The sequence below is a fragment of the Balearica regulorum genome, chromosome 1 (assembly GCF_011004875.1).
Source record: "Balearica regulorum gibbericeps isolate bBalReg1 chromosome 1, bBalReg1.pri, whole genome shotgun sequence".
Classification (NCBI taxonomy): Eukaryota; Metazoa; Chordata; class Aves; order Gruiformes; family Gruidae; genus Balearica; species Balearica regulorum.
This window is the reverse complement of record NC_046184.1, coordinates 132,726,911-132,746,100: the sequence shown is the minus strand read 5'-3', so window position 1 is coordinate 132,746,100 and position 19,190 is coordinate 132,726,911. Positions and strand designations below refer to the sequence as shown.

General features: G+C 39.0%; 1 protein-coding gene across 3 annotated transcripts in view; it reads right to left on the bottom strand.

Moving 5' to 3' along the window:
- The window catches only part of MAP3K15 (mitogen-activated protein kinase kinase kinase 15), a 92,264-nt gene that overhangs the window by 70,745 nt on the left and 2,329 nt on the right, over positions 1-19,190 (bottom strand). Inside the window, exon 1 of one of the 3 annotated variants that reach the window (XM_075775475.1) lies at positions 16,096-16,217. The exons of the other annotated variants lie outside the window; for them this stretch is intronic. The gene's annotated coding sequence lies outside the window, so the exon portion shown is untranslated. Of the gene's footprint in view, positions 1-16,095; positions 16,218-19,190 lie in introns of those variants that run through there. 3 annotated transcript variants of the gene reach the window in all.

Genomic DNA, 19,190 nt, shown 5'->3' with positions numbered 1-19,190 from the left:
CCAGATCCAGCTGACCCACTGCCTTTGTTTGGAAAGCGGGCACTTCCGTGTAGAGGAGGAGGAGGAATAAGAGTTGACATCCAAGTCTGTTTCTAACCACAGCATTTGGGTGCATGCTAGAGAGTCCTTTCACGTGGCCCAGTAAGGCATCTCCTCCTTCCTACACACCTAAAAAGTCTGGAGCACTCAAACTCATGTCTCTCAGCTTCCAAGACAAAAAAAGCCAAAATACAGCAGTGTTTAAATTACCAGAATAGTTAGAAGTTACCAAGCAAAGCCAAAGCCTGGATTATACTCTGAAAGTGGAGATAAGGAAGCTGGCACGCTTGCTTTTCATGTATAGATCGCAAAAGTGCCTCACACAACTTCCATTCAAACCACAGGGAGAACCCCAGCAGCCTGAAATGGCAGAGGAATAAGTGCTTTGTGGATAGCCATCCTGCAGGTAGTTAAATGTGAAGTCCAAAGAAGAAGCCAGCAGAATAATCCAGTGTGGAAAACAGAGAGCTGGACCGAAACCAGTAATGAATGCAACCAGCACAAAGACAAGTACACAGAGCCTGAAAGCATTGTAATGTAAGTAAGGAATAAAAATATTTAAAAAAACCCCAAACAAACACCATTTATTTTAAATATTTACTTTAGTCATAACCAGAAAGAAACTTCTTGTTCATGAGATCAGTTCTCACCTGTAGCCTTTTGTCCTTTCAATTTCAAATGCTAGCTTTTGGCAACAACAGTTGAAAATTTTAGTCTTAGCCCATCTTCCTAACATGTGACATGGTAACATTCACTGGCAATTCCCGTCCAGCAAAATTGACCCTCGGGATACCATGAAAATCAGACAACAATCCAAAACAGCACAGACAAGATTGAGGGGCTGATGCTAATCTTTGGCTTCCATAATTCTGTATGAGTACTCATTTCATACAACAAACTCCACCATAGGGTTCCATTCAGACCCAAACATCACATCCACTAATCACATTAGCACTGTGGTGTTACTTTACAGTTGTACTCAGATACCACATCTTTCATCTGTCCTCTGATACACGGAGCACACATTAAAAATAGAACTAGAACATATTTTTCATGCTCCAGTGGCATTTATTGCAACTCAGGAGAAACTAATATCTAAAACTATTCATTTTTCTAAACTATGACAAAGTATTTGTGCCATATTCATAATTGATACATATTCCTTAATATCAAAATAACCATCTGTTCCAAAAATTAAATCACCCAAGAGACTACACTTTAGTTAAAAGGAACAGAACAAATTACAGCAAGTGAGAAACACAGCCAGTTCTAGGGGCTGTAACCCAAGTTCTCAGTTATTTTTACGTTTTAGGGTTTCCTTATTCATTAGATATATCAGCTGAAGCTTTCAATTCTTTCCCCTGCAATTGCATATTAGAAACTTTTTTGTTAAATGGAAGCAAGGATTCTTCCAAAAACCTTGGATACCAAATGCAAAAGCTTTAAGAAACATTTTAGATGTCTCTTAAATATAATCAATTTCCCCATAAAACTAAGTTTCAAACAAGGCAAGGTGCTACATTAAAATAAGAATGCAGTTCTACTGATCCAGAAAAGCAAAAATTGTGTCAAGAGGATGTCTGTGCTTATCATTTCTTTAACTGATCTTTTTAAACAGAGTCTCTCAGACTCTGCCAAAACAGAATACAACCAGCACCCACAAGAACTGGTATGGGAAGTAATACAGTTTATGTAATACATAGCGCATCCAAACTTAGAATGCATTTTTAATGTTTTTCACAAGAATGAAGGAAAAAATATTGTATGACTGGAATAGAAAAACACCTGAAAGTAACCTGTCATTGAGAAAAGAGCAGAAATCTTCATTATTTTTTGCCCAGTTGGCAGTTTAGGGAAAGAAGAAAACAAAGAACTAATCCTCAAAGAACTTTTCTTGCAATACTGAATTGCAGAAGTTAGGAAATATATAATTCACTGTAAACAGTGTCTGCCTAAGCTTAGAAGTTGCTTAATGTTTTCCATGACAAAGCTTCACTTTCAGTCCTTTTTAACTTTGCCAGTCTTTGCTTCAGGTTGTTGGGGTTTTTCTTTATAAAAGATTTAATTAAAAACAACCCAGACATTGCTGAGACTGCGTTGGAGAACTTATTTTTCTGGCCAATGTTAAACATCCTCTCGTGCCAAATTAAGAAGCCTTAGCGCTTCCAAGCACCAAAACAGAAATTTGTCAGACAAGTCAGGCTGTCTGGAAGTACTCGTTAGCCTCATGCAATGCTGCTCATTCCAAAGCTAAGATTTCAGCAGTGAGTTGGTCAGAGTCACAAAGGAGATGTTTGGTCTCAGACGAGCCAGTCCTCACTCACTTCATTGTCAACGCAGAGAGAGGAAAAGCACTTTTAGAGCACCATTTGTCTGATCCGTCAGAAGTCTACTTTAGGATGAGACGAATCGCAGCCCAGAAGCGCTCATTTCTCTCCACTAACTATGAAGGGAGTCAAAGCCAACTGCAGACACCCACAGTGAAGGTGTTCAGTGCTATGAACCCCCTTCATAGAGCCTAGCAGCTCTGCTTTGAAGAATTTCATTAACCATTAAGACATTTCAGTCAAAAATGATATCAGATATTTCCCTGCAGATGTTCCCACCAGCTGATCAACAAATTGGTAGCCAACAGAACTACAGCTCTTTCTCATCAGTACTATAACCACAGTCACTTTGCCTGTGAGAAAGAAAAGGAAAGATAATCATAATTCAAACCCTCAGCTAAGATTTCCAAAGGAGTCTCTGGAACACCTAACTCTTGCTTGAGTTTCCCATAAAATGGGAGCTCATTTGTGAATCCCAGCTTATGACGTTGTTTGTTTTGGCACTCAAGAAATATGATTATACAACTGTGTGGATGACTGTTCTTTAAGAGGTGTTTTTGTATGTACTACCTCAGCCCAGAATCTTTTCTGTTACTCATATAATCTGATTGTTTAGTTACATTGAAACATTGACTATAACCTCCTGGCCAATGGATTAAGTTTATACTCAAGTTAAATTCTCAGTAAAATTACCTTTAAGTCAAATATAAGCATTACATTTCTCTATAAGGCGATGACATTCATACTAAAGCTAGTAAGAAAGCTAGTAACAGATTTTTTTAAATTTTTTTTCTTCCTTCCCTTTCATACCATAGTTTGTGAGGTCCTGGGAACAACACAGCCTCAAGTCTGAGGGAGCTAATTCACAGCGATGTGAGAGATCACAGTAAAAAACCAAAGAACATCCGTACACACTGGCACTGGAAACTCACCCAGTACACACCCCTTTGCACAGCCACCCTTCCTTGAGGAAGGACTGGAGAAATTTACCCATTCTGGGACCACAATCAAAGTCACAGATCTTTAGTTACCAACGACAATCATATCAGATGGGTCCTGCCAAGATCTGCACACTGCTAATAAATTAATTTTGAAAGTTGTGATATGCACAGAGGATCAATATTTATACCGTTTCTTTGTAAATTTACAGCCTTCAAGCTCCTGGGTTAGAAACTGAGACAGAGATCTCATCACTTGGATCTTAGCCATTTGTGCAGTTTCATGGCTCAGGCAGACAAACGCTTATGCCGGCCTGCAACTCTTACCTCTTTCCCATGACCCATGGTCTCTGCTTCTCTCTCTTCCCATTCTATCCTCCCCTTATCCCTCAACCTATATTTAATTTGATAATTGCTGCCTAACTTAGTGCCAGCACAGCAGCAGGTAAAAGCTCTGTCACTGCAGCTTATCAGTCCTGTGAGTGGTATCAGCTACCAACTTCCCACTAGCCTTCTGAAAAGCACTTTAAGAAACTGTTAGACTTTACAACAAATGAAAGAAATAAGGGTTAAAAACTTCATTTCATGAAAATTCACTTTTTATGTATTATATAATAAAACACAGTTGCATCTGTAACCAAAAAAAATCAGATTCTATAAGTAGTAGAAAAGATTCTGGGCTGAGATAGCACACAAACACCTCTTAAGTAAGTCATCCATGCTGTTGTATAATAATGTTTCTTGAGTGCCGAAACAAAGAATTTAAATTCACAATGGCTTGTAAGCATGCACTCAACAGAAGTAAAAAGAAAAAGAAAAAAAAGAAGGCAAATTAAAACAATTTGCTATTGTAGGTTGACATCCATTATTTGACCACGTATAACATAAAAAGCAACAACTATTAATCATTGCAAGTTTCAGGAAAAACAATCCTTCCTTTAAAAAAGCCAATATATAGTGTGAAATACTTGATATTCACTACCCAATTATTGTTAAAATACGCTCCAGAATCTTACCATTCTGAGAAATTTTTTTTAACAGCACAACTCATAGCAGACAAGCGACTGTGGGGCATATGGTGAACAAAGCAGTTCCCACCTGCCTCAGTGGCTGCAGAAGATGAGCAGGCACATCGTGACAGAGGCTGACAAGTCTGCAGAAAGAGAAAGGGCAGTATCACGGCTTAAGCAGCTGAATGCGCTTGCCTGTGAAACTGAATTGCATCCCTGCTTCTTTCTACTCCACAGCTGCTGAGTGATACTAGCCTAGTAACATAAACTGAGATTTCAGAGATGGACTTGGTGACCACACAGTTATTAAGATTCTGATTTTCAGGGGGAAAAGAAAAATAATCAAAATACCCCACCAGAACATAAAAAGTGGCTTTGAAAAACTGAGCCCTCATTTTGAAGATAGGTTATAACAAACGCAATGCCTTTAGAGAGAAGAAAATTCTTAATATTTTATCTAAGCTATTCCCATCTATCATCCAATTGTACCTTGGCACAAGTTACAACACAAATAGTCTCCAATTTAGCATCTGTGGTCTTCCATCTGCAAAACAGCTAAGCATCTACAGAGCAATCAATATGCCTAAATCCTACCTGAAAAAGACATATATGTGCACTTCCCATGTGCTCATTCAATCGTTATACTCAAATGAATACTAATGAAGCAGCATTCAAAACTTCTGAAAGAGTAGTTAAATAATCTACATTTGTTTCCTTTTGTACTGGGTTTTTACGGCAAGGTTTTGGTAGGGGGGGCAGCTACAAGGGTGGCTTCTGCAAGAAGCTACCAGAAGCTTCCCGTGTGTCTGATAGAGCCAAAGCCAGCCAGCTCCAAGATGGACCTGCTGCTGGCCAAGGCTGAGCCCATCAGCCATAGTGGTAGCACCTCTGGGATAACTTACTTAAGAAGGGGAAAAAAACAACCTACGGGGCAGCTTTTGCAGTCAGAGAAAGGAGTGAGAAGATGTGAGAAACTTTGCAGATGCCCAGGTCAGTGCAGAAGGAGGGGGAGGAGGCGCTCCAGGCGCCAGAGCAGAGATTCCCCTGCAGCCCCTGGAGAAGACCATGGTGAAGCAGGCTGTCCCCCTGCAGCCCATGGAGGGAGGATAGTGGGGAATAGAGATTCCACCTGCAGCCCGTGGAGGACCCCACGCCGGAGCAGGTGGAGACACCTGAAGGAGGCTGCGACCCTGTGGGAAGCCCGCGCTGCAGCAAGCTCCTGGCAGGACCTGTGGACCTATGGAGAGAGGAGCCCACGCCAGAGCAGGTTTGCTGGCAGGACTTGTGACCCCATGGGGGACCCACGCTGGAGCAGTTTGCTCCTGAAGGTCTGCACCTCGTGGAAGGGACCCACGCTGGAGCAGTTCATGAAGAACTGCAGCCTGTGGGAAGGACTCACGTTTGAGAACTTGGTGGAGGACTGTCTCCCATGGGAGGGACCCCACACTGGAGCAGGGGCAGAGTGTGAGGAGTCCTCCCCCTGAGGGGGAAGGAGCAGCAGAGGCTATGTGCGATGAACTGACCACAACTCCCATTCCCCATCCCCCTGCGCTGCTGAGCAGGGAGTAGGTAGAAATCGGGAGTGAAGTTAAACCCGGGAAGATGGGAGGGGTGGGGGGAGGTGTTTTAAGATTTGGTTTTACTTCTTATTGCTCTACTGTATTTTGTTTGATAATAAATTAGATGAGTTTTTCTGTAAGTTTAGTCTGTTTTGCGCGTGACGATAATTCGTGAGTGATCTCTCCCTGTCCTTATCTCGACCCACAAGCCTTTTGTTATACTTTTGTCCCCTGTCTAGTTAAGGAGGGGGAGTAATAGAGCAGCTCTGGTGGGCACCTGGCCTCCAGCCAGGGTCAACCCACCACACCTTTTTTGCCATTCACAGACATTAGGCAAATGAAGATTCCAGAATCTTCATTGTGATTCCAGTCACTTCTCACTTTTTCCCAAATTCATTATCACTGATTGAAAAAGGCTTCCAAATCTACATATCCAGAACACTACAAAAATACTTACACTTCACAGATGATCTGAAGAAGATACCTGTTCAATTATTTTCCCTGTTTATATACTCTTAATATATTAAAAATGTTGACATAGATGCTAGACAGCCATAATGAGAAGATGTCTCACATCATACATACTTACTAAGGATAACATTATTTCCTCAAATTTCTCTGCAAGCCAAAGAGCCTAGTAATTCTACAGAATCTGTCATTTCTTTGCCCTATTTAACAGCAGAGAAGAAAAGAAACAGCAGAGTAAATTAAAAACAGGCGCTTCACACTTGCCGGCCACGCTAGCAGTGTGCCAAGTGTCACATGAGACTATTTCCACTGCAGTGTTTACTAGAGCTGAGCTAGCCAGTTGAGAGAGCATACAGAAAATCACCCGAAACCTGAACCTAATTTGAACCTTGTCTGTAGTTTGGGGGGAAAAAATTGAGAAAGGTGAACTTTATTTAACTTTTCCTACACCTCTGCACTTCCTACACTGGGTCATAAAAGGCAATGAAAGGGAACGAAGTATCAAAAAAAACATTGCTTATGGGATAATCTGGCCTAAGTGAAATTAAGAAAAGTACGACATTCAACAAGAAAGGCTGTCCCTTCCTCCTCAACTGCAGGCAAATCAATTTCTAGGCCAAGGAGGTTTAGATAAGCTCCAAACTTTTAGATATTTATCCAAGCTAAACCACTTGAGAGTCACCCATCATTTAATGTTGAATACCTTGGCTGAGGAGAAGAAAAAACCTGCCAAACCTGGACATCTCCAACAGGTCACACACTGGCCAATAACATACATCAAAAACATTTGAAAAAATGAAATTATGCTGAACTTTATCTTCTACCCAAAGAAATGTAAGAGATAAGAAAAGTAATCAAAATAAAAGGCATTACAATGGAAAGAAAAAAGATTTCAGTACACTAAAGTTCACAAGTCTGGGTTAAGCTAAGACCTTTATTCTCTTCTTTAAGAATTAAAAATACAGCATATGAAGATAAATGAGACTTTCCTACTCTGAATCTCTTATTTTTCCCAAATATTTTTTTAAAAAACAAACATCAAGACATATCTCCATCATTAGCACTGGGAATTTGTACCAAACTGAGGTACCCCATCTCATAACTAGATCACAGATTTCCTCTTTATCTTGATGGACTCCCAGACTGTCATTTAGGACCCACATAAAAGCACAATAAATTATGCACAGAGAAAACGTTAATTGAGGAAAAGCAGTATTATTAAAGTGCAAACGAGAATAAAGTTTACATAAAGCCACAGCATCCTCTGTGAGCCAAGAGACTTGCACTCACATAGATACAGAGTTTTTGATTTAATATTCTGGGTGCTGGATGTGGATTCAATCTGCTATTTTTAACTTTCCAGTAAACAGTAAAAGGCTTATGTGCCAGCCTGAAAGACTGCATGCGCTACTGAAAAATCCTTATGTACCACTGAACACTGTAATTTCAAATAGGGAATATTAAGTATGAACACAGCTTGTCATCACAGCAGATCCATTCCAGATTACCCTACTTTAACTAAGATTATAACTAAAAGTAAGATATGCATTATTATAGGATTTCTGCAAAATCAGAGGAATATTAGTACTTCCAAATTGTGATTCCTCAGACACAGTGGATCACATGAAACTGTGATTTTGCAACAAGCCTCTAAACATGGTCTCCAGCATTTATTAAATGTAGTGTAGGATTGTTCACCTCAAAATATACATACATATAAAATTGCCACAAGATGAATCCCAGCATGGATGCTGACAATATCTCAGTTTAAGTATTTGATGGTCTATTTTTTTCTCTTCTTAATAAATCCCAAGATAGATTAGCTTTTTACTCAACAAGTATTGTTTTGAGGCTGATTTCTTGCAACATTCTATTTATCACACAGCTGAATCCACAGCTGAAGTTTTTACACTGCTGTTCAAATCATCAGTCTATGAGTACTTTCATTGTCCAAAGTCCCAAACAGACTTCATGAAATCTCTGGCACTTCTTGACGGAGCATCCTTTTCTAATTATTTTGAGGAAAGACCATAGTCAGATTTGGGGATGATCAGCAAAGAGAATAAAAACAAAACTAAAGAAAAAAAAAGTTGCAGAAGCAGCGCGCATCTTTATTAATGTGCGAGTTTTTCTACTTAGTAAATTTTTCCTTTTGAAGATTTTTGAATTCTGTGTATGGCACCTTCTCTAGAGGATGGGTGCCAAGCCATAATACTAAGACAGACTGCTTTACCCCAGGCTTATGCATATTCACCCTAGGACCACTTCTCTGCATTGCCCCAGTGATCACAGTGTAGTGTATTATAATTCACAGATCAAAATTCAACAGTGAAAAAACCCACTAATGTTTGTTATATTACTCATTCTGAAAATTAGTTTACAATTTTAAACTGGCAGAAAAGACCAATTGCAAATGATTTGAAGAACTTACAGGCTGATGCTTGTAAGTAAGGCTTGAGCCATGGAGCAGGGAGAACACTGAATTTTGTATCACTGGAGTCTGTGTGCTGGTTTTACAAGCACAGTTTCAGATGCAATGAGGAAAAAAGAAATACATGAAATACTGCTGTGAAGTTTTCAGATGGCAAGCAGTTTCTAAGAAAATGTTTTGGAAATTTGTGTTATCAGGTCATCCAAACACTGTACAGAGTCCTGAAGTGTTTTGATGCACATGGGCTGTGAACCTTCAGCATACATCAGCAAAATCTTCCCATTGGTTCTGAGATTGCCTGATTTCACTTGACTAAACTAGCCTTCATTCAAAGATTAAGTTGTCATAATCACAGCAATGGCATTAACTGTGACAGACTGTATGTAAAAAATCAGCATCAATGCTATGCTGTTTGGTAACTGAGTACATCCCATTATTATCTTATCACCAAAGACAGGAAAGAAGACAGATCGCAGTTCCCTGCATTATACTGTTTCCAAAGAAAGGATGTTACTAGTCACATTCACTCAATTCTGCTGGTGAATACCTGGAGTCAGTGCTCTGACAGACTGTCATATAGTTATGGACCAAGCAAAAAAAACTGAGTCTGTGCTTTTACAGCACAGTTCATATTTGTGGCCAGGCCAGCCAAAAGGCTGCCTGTGCACCTTTTAGAGCCATTTTTTTTACTGTGTTCTGGACTGCAGTGGGACTATGAGACACCCAGGCTACCAGATGATGTCAAATGCCGTTGAAAGTGGGCATTTACTGCTTTTTCCTTTGGAACTAGAGTTTGGCTGCTGTTCACTAGCTGGAATTAAGTATTAGGCTTGCAAGACAAGACTAAATCTGCATATTTTTCAAAGGATTTGTTAAAAGTGTTCAGGGAGTATGACAACAGTGAGTATTTTCATGAATAGCAGCCTATGCTCCAGAAGGAGGAAGGGATCTATTCGACACATTGCAGCATTCATTTTTCATAAATCCTTAAAGCTTTATCAGCTTTGATGAAACACAAGTCAAAGTTACGGTTGAGCAACGACCACAAGTTTATTAAACAGAGAGGATAGAATAGCAACTGCCACTGCTTTCAGGAACTACAAAGTGAAAACTCAAATTTATGTCATATTGAAGGAAAAGGATCAACAGTACATTGCTAATCTGTACCTTGTGAACATGTTATGGTGGGAGTATGCAAGAAAGTTTAGATTTAAGATCCTAAATTCTGAGTATCCATCTTTAAAATTATCCAAAGGAAATTAACTTTTTATTCTTCTCAGAAGTTGTATTATATCTTCTCATAGGCAATCATTACTGCAAAACAAGGAATCTGAAGGTGCATTGAAGGGTAAGAAAATCATAATAAAAAAATTTTTAAAAATCAAGCATTCTTTTGTGCCTTGACTGCAAGCCACAAAGTCAAGGCAGTTTCTGGTTTTCCAAAAACAATATGCAGACTTACCTAATTTTGTTCTGCGGTTATGATAACAAGCAAAAAAGTAAGTTTATCAACTCTGAAACTTAATTACCATGAAAACAAAAAAAAATCCATCCCAACCATTTTCAGACTTTCCTTCATTCTGATTCAGATACTTTCTCCACCTGACAACAACCCATAATTTGTCAGTTATCTTAAGTACCAGGAACAACAGTAGTAGGAACAGACACAATGGCTGACTTTGAGCTTGGTAATCATATCCTCTTCTCAAACTGGGTTTAAAAAGACTGACCCATGCCAAGCATCTGTTTACAAAGAAAATATCTGAAACAAATAACTCAGTTCCACAAAAGACAGAGATGATGCTGATACTCTGTTAAACAGGTTTGTGCACACAGAAGCTCTGCTAAGTAAGGAAGTGTAGTGCCAAACAGTAATGCCATTGTAAAAATTAGCTTCTCTCCTGCAAATTTTTATTATCGACTAAGACTAGAGCAGCAGAGATGACTGGTCTAGCACCACTGGAAAGCAACACACAGACAGAATACAGCCTTATACTGTTTTCATTTACCAATTCCCAACTCCAGTTTCATCTTGTCACTCTCAGAGCAAAGGCAAAACTAACAAGAAATCTCTCCCCTCAACACACATACAAATTAGCAGAATTTAAAAAAAAAATATCTTTTTCATTTATTCAACTGCTGTGAGTGAAAGGCAGCAACAGAAGAGTTAATGCAGCTAGTCTCACCTGAGTGAAATTATTATGGGCTGATATTTTTCTGCATTAGACAAAACCTGCAGCCTTTCTGTAATTGCTAAGGCAAAGACACTTGATCCAATATGATTTCTTGTGGCTGAGCCAGCTACCAAGTATTTGTAACAAATTTAAAGAGGGGGAGGAGGGGGGACAGCAATCAAGTGGCAAACAAGTCACTATCCCAAGTGTAAACAAAGTAACTCCTCTGTTATTTTCCCCACAATCAGTTTCATGAATCTGCAATTCTGTTTTTGACAGGCCTGTAGGCAATGGAGTACCACAATTCATGGAAAGCAGTGCTGACACCAGTAGGAAACTGAAGAATTTTTGGGAAAGCTCATTATCATGCTGATTTATGTGGGAGTTTATTTGTTTTCTAGAACTAATGTGTTTTGTGCTTAGACTTTAAAAGCTTTAGACATTATGTGAGCAACATTTCCCAAATCATTGAGAGGCCAATGACCATCAGTGGTTGAGCTACAGTTCTGTGCATGAAGGCATGTTTTCCTAAGCGAGAGAAGAAAAAACACAAACAGTAGAGAGTCTAGACATTTCCTTCCATAACTTGATACAAAATTAAACAAAAAAGATTATACCAAGTGAAACAGGGTTAAAAAGCACTTCAAGATAATTCTATTTACAACTAACCTTTGTTTCTTGCTTTAAAGAGATACTGAAGAATTTTTAAACATAATTTAAGCATAAAAGCAGTACATACTGCAGTAGACACACAAGTTCAGCTATGATAAACTAGAGTACTTCCCTTAATACTAGATTTAGCTATACCATCCCAGATCAGCAGAAAGCTAGGGACATAGTCTTAACAGTGGCATTACTGTTTTGAAATTGTGCCTGTCATCAGAGCCCATTTCTAGTCAATGAAAGATCATGCTTACCAAGGCTGGGATCATGTACTTTCAATGTAATAAAAGGTGGGGTGCATTTTTTGAAATTGTGAATCTCATTTGGGTTTGAGCTCCAAGGCATAACTGTTGTTGAACTACTTAGACCAAAGTTTAAACGCTCAGAAGCTTTACCGGAGAGTAACTGAAAAGTTTCAGTTCTATCACCTTGAACACCACAGCAGATTCATTTACCTTTACAGCCCGAATATTACAAAGGATAAAAAAAGCAAGTACAGTTTATCATGACACAGTGATCCAATACTTTCAAGTGTCAGAATTCACGTCCCAGCTTTGGGTCCCTCCTTTCAAACCACAGTGACGCAGCTTTTGCTCCCGGCATACCTCTATAGACACCCCAACCCCCCCAGAAAAAGGTGAAGGTACTTGCAGCGCTCCTGAGAGAAAGATGACAGGCTAGGTGAAATCATACTGTGGGACACGTTTGGCCCATCAGCTGCCAACCAAATCACACCGATCTCAACAGAGACCGGAGCTACGCTGTTTACAGCAAGCCTGTGCCAAGAAGCAAGATAAAGCAACAGCTGCGCTCGCTCTCTTGGCTCAGTCTCAGGCACCCACATTGCTATTCAAAGGTAGTCTGAGGCTAAAGCAATTCCCATCCGTGCTTAAGTGCAAAGCAGAGTCCACCATGTTCAAAAATTTCACCAGCAAGTGGCAAACCACATTGAGGTCCTCCTAAGAAAGACCACACACCTATCTTGACTGCCTAATTTCAGCCATGTGACATTACTGCAGTGTGAAAAGAGGCAGCAGCTAGGCCAGGCAACCACCACTGAGGCTGCTCCTCCACGTGCGTCAAAGTAGCAGTATGCCCAGAGTATCAACTGAACACAGTTTTCCAGCCAGCGTGGACAGTTGAGTTCTTGAGAACTTGAGTTCTCACCCAAGTTCTGTACCAACTCCTTACACATCAGAAAAGCTTTACCTCAAGTTTCTATGTGTGCAAACCAGGAACATTAGTTACTTTTTAACTAGGGAGTACATCAACATTTGTTAACATGCAAGTGTAATTTGATGATTAAAAAAGCAATGTATGATTACACTGATAAAAGCAGGACATGACCGCAGGACATAAAATAAGCTACCACATATCTACCATAATTTGTTTATTTTATGGGAGGATAGAAATTAAAGCAATGTAATTAACCCACATAAGCAAATACTTCTTTTTTTATTTTTTTAACTTAATTTTGTGACCTCAGGTCTTACCGAAACAATTCTTAAACCTATGAAGAATATGCTACACACAGCACAGCAAGACCAAACAAGCATGCAATCACTGCAAAGAGATGAGTGGCTGGGAACCAGGCTCCCATATAAGCAGCCTCATGTGCCCACCCTGGTTGACTCAAGCCTGTCAGCCTCATGTACAGCTTCTTTTTCAGGAGCTTTCTGATGTCACTAAGAGTCAACTTGAAATACAACAAAGTAGAACCAGGGATCTGCTTGCCAACATCTCACAGTCAAATGGCATGGCAGATTCCTTCACAGTAATTTAGGCACTATATTGAACAATATATTTGTATATCATTCTTAAGCAAAACAAACAAACAAACAAAGGGGACCTTTAGAATTCACTAGCTGGTATGCACAGTCAGAACTTTGTTTTTCTCCTATCAGTAATCAGAACAACATTTGCTTATATGAAGAATTCCAGAAATGTTTCATTTCCCCAAAAAAATTTAAGCAATATTTTAAAAACAAAATAAAACAAAAACCACCCTAGCTACAGTGTTTTCAAGTGACAATAGGTCTTCAGATCAAAGGCAGCTCAAGATACAGTCATTCATCTCTTCAGAATAACCGTAAATGTTCAAGTTTTCTACATCATTTGTAATGACTGTAATGGGCATAAAAGCTGTGTAACTTAGTCAATTTAGTGAGAGTCAATAAGACTTCTAATCATACGATGAAAAATACTACTTGCAGAGTAAATTAAAAAAAAAAAAACCAGAAGCAGGCACAATTTGTATTATATTTAGGGAGAGGATCCCTTCTTGGCTAATTCAACATCTAGAAACACCTGTAGTGTTCCCAGCTACAAAACCCAGTGACACAGGGTTCACAGTCAGCTTCCAGGAAGCTTCTCAGATTTAATATTTAAGCTCAGGCAGAGAGAAAGGCAAGCAGAGAAAACTAAATATTGTAGGTTGGGCTGTTTTTTGGTTTTGTTATTGGCTTTTTTCATGCAAGTAAGTTCCATGCAGAGGAAAGAACAGGAAAAAGAAAAGTGTATTCCTAATGTTTTTTTTTTCCTTTATCCAGAGGTCATGGCACAGAAACGAGTCACTTCAGACAGACAGTGCATGCATACGTACATGCTCTCACCTTGGAACAATGAAAGAAGTCCAAATTTGCATGGTTAGCACCAGATTTTTAGAGATGCAGACAACTTCATTCAAACCTTCATTAAAAGGCAGGACTCATACTGGTTTTGGATTGTCGGTACTTCATTCCATATGACCCATTACAACTAAAAAGAGATGTTAGTTCCAAAAGAAGTAATAAAACAGAATCTCTCTCCATGAGAGAATCAAGGTATATTTCTTCTTTTTAGAAGTTTTTAACATCTTCTTCATTCTCTGAATACAGCTCTGCTCTTGCATTTGGCCCATGGCAATATACCAAAGGAAAATTAATTAATTCCACCTAATCTATTTATGGTTATATATTTGCATAACCAACGTATGGGTATTCACATGTTTCTAAGCTTGTTCAACTGACATTAAAGGAGCTATTTCATAGAATACACACAAGTTGAACCAAGGTGAAGCCTTTCAGGTTACACACAGAAAAAGCTACAGGGCTGATACAAAGACATTTTTCACAGGTGGCAGATTGAAAATAATGTTCTCCAGTGTTGAGAGAAGGCATGCAAATCTCTGAACACAAATAAACATTTCTGCAAGAAGATTTTGTGTTGGAAATTGATCCCAACTAATATCATTAAAGCAAAATACGCCTCCTGAATGTAATGCATATGTCACAGCACCTGAGATGTATCATAACATAGTAACATATAGACTGGCTGGATTGGATCAGGCTTGCTATTGTCATTAAAAACTCACTCCACACACTTGGATATAAAAGAATTACAATACTGGTATATTACAGGGTCTTGTTACGGAATATTTAGTTTGATGGCACAATGCAGAGCTTTGCTGGAGACACCTGTAGTCGCTCTAGATGTGCAGTACCAGGCACACATAAAAGATCAGGTCCCGATAGCTCTGCTGGTGTATTAAAGCAGCACAATATCCAATCTAGTTAGCCCTAGCCTCTCAGCCACCACCTTCCCATTCTGAAGATGGTTGATTTGCTTCTCTTCACATTTCTGTATTCTGTGGTAGACACATCTCCTGAGATTTAAAGCAAATACATCCCTAGCCATCAGGCCAACTGCAGAGGAAAAGAAGGGAAAGAAAAAATACTAAGTCATCCTCAGAAAAATAGCAAACCCTGCCTGCTGAGGTAAGCATTACAGAGGTAACCCTTAACCCCTTCCCCACAGTTCACTGTCACACCCAGGGGCAAAGATAAATAGGAGCAGGAAGGTTTGTGGAAGTTTGTTGGAGAGGTTATTGCCCTCAGCTGTCATTCTCACCTTCCTGTCAGAGATTTCAATCCCTGCGGCAGAGTCAGCAAGACAAGCATGTGCCTCCAGCTCAGCTACACTTCTTACCATGACATATATTAGCTTAAACCCATATATTAGCTTAAACTAGTGACAAAGGTTTACTGTACCCTGACATACTAGCCTTTGGGCTGAAGAAGCTGAAGTGTCCGTGCCAATTCTGAGGTGGGGACACTGGCCGTCAAAGGGCAGAGGACTTCAGGGCAGACAGCTGGGTACAGGCAACAATGATTCCTTCAGTGGCTGCCAGAGCCTGAAAATTAGGATCCAGAACATACATTTCCTCCTTCCCCTTTCATGGTGTAACATGAAGAAAAAGAGTTTCAGGGACAAGAAATTAGGGTTAAGAGTGGTTCAACTACGGTACAGATGTAAGGAGGACCCATGTTTCAGTCTCTGTCTGGGCCCCCTCCCAAGTCTAACATTGGCTCTGACTGAAGATGGGGCTGCAGAGATAGATATCAGACAACGCATTTTGGGGCTGCCTTATCATACAGGATGTTGGTTAGAGAAGTACATATGTAGCAAAACAACAGAAATAGACTTCAAAATATTTCACTATACTCACAAATGATCTGACATAGTTTCCTGGATCGTCAAAGGAATACTCATTTTTCTCAGGCAAACTTTTAGCTATTTTAGTCCTATTTCTCAGGACTCCAGTCTCTCTCTAGCTTGTCTTCCTTTCAGTCAACTTTCCATCCTGCTGACTTCAGTGACTGCCGTCATCTCTAAATGCTGTGGTCAAATGGTCAAAGAAATATTCCAAGCCTCAGAACAGATTGCTGTACATCACTCATGAGGTAAAAGGATGATCAGCTACAGAAACAGGATTTTACAGAACCAAAATGGGAACATCCAAAACTGATACAACTGTAGAGGCTGCTCCTTCACTTAACGCTATAGCCAAACACTATGTTACTTCAGGCAATAAGCCTTGATAAAGTTTCAGGTAGACAAGTAAAAGCAACATCTCTTTCTATCTAGCATCACTCTTCCATAGGTACAGGTCAGACATTTAACTTTGACACCATGTTTGCTTCTTAGTACGTCCAGAACAGAAAGATCCTTTGCAGCTATGGTAAGAGCACAAAGAGGCTGAATCACTCTATCTGTAACATCACTAATCAAGCTATACTCACTTTTTCACTATGTCTCTTAAGCTGTTTATGAATGCACTACAGCATCTGTAGTTTGATTTTCTGCATGGGATAATTCTGAAGAATTTTTAACATCCTCAGGTAGCTCCTAGGCTCACTGTTCCTGTGTAACATTGCTTTTATTTTGTGCTAAAAAGCTTCACACTAATGCCCGGTATCTGTGGCTTTCAGTCTAAAAATACTGCCTCTCTTTCTTCCCAGAGATACAGCCAATGTATACAAGCATCCTTGTTGCTTCTCTATTAGGTAGATACCATCACTCACTTCTGCATAACATAAATTACTTTGTTGACAGCTTGCTTCTAGCACAGACTGAGCAGAGACCTCATCTTTCTGTTATCAAGCCCTTACTTCACAATTTATTGTAAGTTTACTCTTGTAAGTGCAAGTAAAGTTCCCCTTTAGCAAAGCATCTTAGAAAGTTTAGTGATTTAAGATCAGGGTCATTCTGCATTACCTGCTGGTTTGCAGTAACTAACTTAGGGCATAAGTCACACTTCCATTCATGACAATATCAAATCATGGGAAGTCAGTAATGAGTACACTCAAGGAGAAAAGAGAATTATTATGGAATATAGGTGTTTTTGCAGCACTCTTCTCAGTGGTCTACTGAAAAATTGTCTACTAGAAAATCTGCCTGCAGACAGGAAAAAGAGGTTCCTGTTGATTTTTTTTTTTTTTGTACTCTGTCCTTAAAGTTTGCTGGTACCAATTCCAAGAATCATTACATTATAGATTCATACTAAATAAGATAAATAAGCTTGCTGGGGGAGGGTGTCTTCTGACTTTTAAGTAAATGGCTACAATTTCAGGCAGAGTGGGGAAAAAGGGATAATGGGTAGCATTTTATTAATAAAGACCCCATCATTACTGTTCACAGTGAGATGGACCTCACTGCTCAGTCTTTAAGCATTAGTAGATACTTACTGGTTAAGGTTACAACTAGTGAACCAAGAGATGGCTATGGGCAAGTGTCTTTTAGAGAACTCCCACTCTCGTAACAGAGCAAGAGAAACTGCTTCTCGAGGTTCTGCCCATGGTGTACAGAAAGTAAATACACATTATAGTAGATATCTTCAGTATGGGAAACATCTGCTCGATATCTTACACAGGCAGTAATAAAACTTCTTTGGATTTTTTTTCTTTAAAGTAAACACACAGTAATTTCCTAACACAGAAAGGTAATCATGAGCCATAGGATTGCTCGTATTAGAACCCATTCTTAATGTTTTTGTTCATTAAGAACTGAACAGATGCCAACAGTTCCAATCCAACACATATTCTGGAAAAAGAATATGGCAACAATGAATTGTATCTATAAAATACAGAAATTAAAAAGGACTGATTTTTCAAAGATTAAAGAAATTGCATGGTATCGGATTAAGAATACTGCATGTAAAAGAACCATTATCAGATTCAGCAGTTTTGGATAACAGCTTGATACGTATTCAAAAACATGAGGCGGGGAGAACCCACCAATAAACAACACAGAGCAGGAAAACAAGAAGGGCATAAAAGTTCTTAGGAAACAATGACAGATCATTGTATATAAAATGAGAACTGAAAAAGAAGAGGCAGCACTTTAAAATGCATGGTAATGAAAATCCAATATGAAATTTAGGTCCACTGCTAGCTGATACCAGAAAGATAAAAGAAAAACAAAAAAGCAAAACAATAAAGTGAAAAGTGTGATTAATACTTTTTGTCCCTTTGCAAAAGGAAGCAAGAAGATGCAATTACTCCATATGACACTGTTAAAGGAACCAAAAATTTCCCCATCTCTAGTATGTAGTAGGAGGAAATGAAGCAGCAGTTACTAAGATAAAGACACTTCATCTCAATGTGCCAGCATAAATTTATAAGTTTAAATTTTAGAAGTTTAAAGGTTCTGACTGAGGATTTCTCTGAACATCAATTGTAGACATACCATAGGAATTGGGAAAACCCCAAAGGATGGGGCAAATGTCAGTACAGCCCATCTATTTTAAAAAAAGATAAAAGGGAACTCTACAGATGTTCGGTTAAAAAAGAGACAGTAACCACAGCAATGCAAGAACAAAAAAGCTATTAAAAATGTTGATGCTAGAAGAGCTACTTATCAAAATACTAAAACAACAGAAGACCAAAATAAATACTCTATTAAAATGATTGTTTATACTTAACAGTAATTTTTTTAATTAAGGATGCTTCCATTTTCAGAGTAACATTGCAGTTAATTTGGGACCCCTGACAACGAATTAATACTAAAATACTACTAACACATTTGGCATGGTTTTCAAAAAAAGTATATACAGACAAATAAATGTGCTTTTTGACAGGTTGCAGGTCTGGTTGATAAAGGTGACTCATGGTAATACATTTGAGTTTCTCTTAATACAGGTAACTTAACACTAAAGGATGCTTTGACCAAAAATTTTGCCCAATAAAGGCATACATTACACAGATTGAAAATTTGTCCCCCTGGCTGATCTCAAAATCTTGCTACTGGAAAGAAATCCACACA